We start from the raw sequence: 4,038 nt of genomic DNA, 5'->3' as shown, positions 1-4,038 counted from the left end.
ATTTCCTTGCTCATAAGAAACAAGTTGCTTTAAGGGATATATATAATTTTGTGCAAATTGAAGAAGAGAGTCTCCCACAAGCTTGGGGGAGGCTTCTCCAATTACTTAATGCTTTGCATGATCATCCTCCTAAGAAAAATGAAATACTTGATATCTTTTATAATGGACTAACCGATGCTTCCAGAGATTACCTGGATAGTTGTGCTGGTTTTGTTTTCAGGGAAAGAACGCTGGATGAAGCTGAAATTCTATTGAATAGTATGTTGACAAATGAAAATAATTGGACACTTCCTGAGCCAGCTCCTGAGCCTATTCCTAAACCAACCCCGAAGAAGAGGGGTATTCTATTTCTCAGTCCTGAAGATATGCAAGAGGCAAAGAAATCTATGAAAGAAAAAGGTATTAAAGCTGAAGATGTTAAGAACTTACCTCCTATTGATGAAATACACGGTCTTAATTTACCGCTTGTTGAAGAAACATATGATCTTAGTCCTTCACCTATTGAAGAAGTACATGGTCTTGATAACCCGACACAGGTAGTAAAGGTAAATTCTCTCTATAGATATGATAAAGCTGAAATCCCATTTACTAAGTTTGCTAGCCCATGCTTAGATGAGTTTGATAAATTTATGGTTAAGCAAGAAGACTTCAATGCTTATTTTGGTAGACAATTGAAATACAATTCAAATATGCTTGAATACTTGGGTGATTATATGGCTAATGTCAAAGGTGAACTTAAACTTATTAGTAAACATGCTTCTATGGTTACCACTCAAGTAGAACAAGTACTTAAAGCTCAAAATGATTTGCTCAATGAATTGAATAGTAAGAATAATGATAATGTCGTTAGAGTTATGACTAGAGGTGGTAAAATGACTCAGGAACCTTTGTATCCTGAAGGCCACCCTAAGAGAATTGAGCAAGATTCTCAGAGAAATAATATGGATGCACCTAGTCCTTCTAATAGGAAGAAAAAGAAAAATGATAGGACTTTGCATGCTTCTAGTGAACCTATTACTGAAACACCTGAGAATCCAAATGATATTTCTATCTCTGATGCTGAAACACAATCTGGTAATGAACCTGAAACTAGTGATAATGTTAATGATAATGTTCATGATGATGCTCAACCTAGTAATGATAATGATATAGAAATTGAACCTGCTCTTGATCTTGATAACCCACAATCAAAGAATCAACGTTATGATAAGAAAGACTTTGTTACTAGGAAACACGGTAAGGAAAGAGAGCCTTGGGTTAAGAAACACATTCCTTTTCCTCCCAAACCATCCAAGAAAAAGGATGATGATGATTTTGAGCGCTTTGCTGAAATGATTAGACCTATCTTTTTGCGTATGCGATTAACTGATATGCTCAAAATAAATCCTTATGCTAAGTATATGAAAGATATTGTTACAAATAAGAGAAAGATACCGGAAGCTGAAATTTCCACCATGCTTGCTAATTATACTTTTAAGGGTGGAATACCAAAGAAACTTGGAGATCCCGGTGTACCGACTATACCATGCTCCTTTAAAAGAAACTATGTTAAAACTGCTTTTTGTGATCTTGGAGCCGGTGTTAGTGTTATGCCTCTCTCTTTATATCGTAGACTTGATTTGAATAAGTTGACCCCTACTGAAATATCTTTGAAAATGGCTGATAAATCAACTGCTATACATGTCGGTATTTGTGAGGATGTGCCTGTTGTAGTTGCAAACGTTACTATTTTAACGGACTTTGTTATTCTTGATATTCCCGAGGACGATAGTATGTCTATTATCCTTGGAAGACCCTTTTTGAATACTGCAGGGACTGTTATTGATTGCACTAAAGGTAATGTCACTTTTCATGTTAATGGTAATGAGCATGCAGTACACTTTTCGAGGAAACAACCTCAAGTTCATTGTATCAACTCTATTGGAAAAATCCCATCGATTATATTTGGAGGTTTTGAATTTCCTCTTCCTACTGTCAAGAAGAAATATGATATTCTTTTTATTGGGGATGTGCATATCCCCGTTGAGGTAACATAGTGTTATTCGAAATTTCTCCGGTTCCATGTTATTCGGAATGAGTTCGTTAACAAGACTTGATCAACCTTGTTAGTGGATTCCTTTTGATGATCATGAGATGGATGAAACTAGAAGGCACAACCTTCTGTACCCTACTTTTACTTTCTGTTATTTATATTAAATAAAATAAAAATAGTATTTTTCTGTCTGTTATCTGATTTATCCGTGCAATATAAAAATACCCCGAAAATAAAAGTTCTCCAAATGCCCTGAAATTTAAATATGATTTTTTTTCTAGAATATTTGAGAATATTTGGCACTCAGAACACAGCAGGAGGAGCTGGCACCTGGCCACGAGGGTCAGGGGCGCGCCCTACCCCCTAGGCGCGCCCCCCTGCCCCGTGGGCCCATGGTGGCTCCCCTCCACTTATCCTTGCATCCACACACTCCTTCTTCCTCCCACAAACACGAATATCCAGCTCAAACCCGAGTCCAAACTCATTTTGCTGCCATTTTCGATCTCCTTGCTCAAAGCACCTCTCACAAAACTGCTTGGGGAGATTGTTCCTTGGTATGTGACTCCTCCATTGGTCCAATTAGTTTTTTGTTCTAGTGCTTTATTCATTGCAAATTTTTGCTGCTTAGGTGACCCTGTTCTTGAGCTTGCATGTCAAATTTATATGGTCAAAAGTAGTTTTGATGCATGATATAGGCTCTAGGCACTTGTAGGAGTAGTTGTTATCAATATTATTGAGTTTGGTTCACTTTTATTTTGAAGTTACTAAAAAAATTCAGAAATTTTTCAGAGGAATAAATATGTTTAGGAAAATGTACCAAGGTGGCTCTTCAAGGGAACAAGGGCCCAGGCTTGCAATGCGTGATGCTGATGATAAGCCACCAACAAATGCTCCAGTGCGTCCTTGTGAGTAGCCTTCGGAAAATTTTATGGATCGAGCATGAATTAAGGAAGAATTTAACGCATATTTGCGTAACGCTGATCTTGTGAGCTTCGAGGAAGAAAAGTGCAGCCAGTATCACTATCTCACTAGTTCCTTTGTGAGGAGGTTTGAATTTTCATCTTCACGTAATTCTCCAACTGTCCTGTTTGATCTTTATGAAAATTCTTACACTATGGACTTAGAGGATTTTACCACTGCTTGCAAACTTCCACAATGGGGTAGTGTCAGGGAACCTCGCAAATCTGAATTTAGAGATTTTCTTGCTAGTATAATTGTGGGGGAATCTAGAGATATAACACAAGCTACTATAGGGAGCATTCACTTTCCTGCTATACATTATTTTGCTCTCTTCATAGGTAGATGCATTAATGGTAAAGATGAGGCATGTCACATGTGTGTCCCCGACCTCAGTATTGTTAGGAGTGCTGTGTTGAGAGATAAATCTTATAATTTGGGAGCCATTGTTGCACGTAGGTTGCATCTGAATAGATTTAATGGAGATTTCTTTGGTGGAATTTATGCAACCCGCTTAGCTAATTTTCTTGGTATAGCCATACGCGAAGATGATATTGAGTTGCCTCCTGCTTATTTGGATTATGATGCTATGGTTCATCACCAGTTTTTTCGAGAGGAATGAATCACCTCTCCAGTATTGTTTAATCTTTGGCAGACGTCGTGCTGTCCGTATTACTCTCCCTGCTCCTGCCTTCTTTGATTATCAGGAAAAAGGGAGATATGTTATTACCAGAGAGGAGGCAGATGAGTACGAGAGGAGGGCAGAGGCCGCTCATCGCCACGCCGCAGCTCAGGAGGCGATAGCCGCTGCATCTCAGTACGACCCCAGCTATTATTATGGATATCCGCCAGGTCAATCGTGGCCATAGACCAACTTAGGCCAAAAGCCTAAGCTTGAGGGAGTACGTATTTCTCACCGACATTACATTCATGTTCACACACTCATTGCTAGATGTCGGTGCTCATACTTTTTCATTGTATCATCCATGCTAGTTTTTTTCTTTTTATGCTCTCTTCTTGTGTGTTTGATTAACCTTAAGAAAAACCAA

This window comes from Triticum aestivum, chromosome 2A (assembly GCF_018294505.1).
Source record: "Triticum aestivum cultivar Chinese Spring chromosome 2A, IWGSC CS RefSeq v2.1, whole genome shotgun sequence".
Classification (NCBI taxonomy): domain Eukaryota; kingdom Viridiplantae; phylum Streptophyta; class Magnoliopsida; order Poales; family Poaceae; genus Triticum; species Triticum aestivum.
This window is presented reverse-complemented; position numbering follows the sequence as displayed.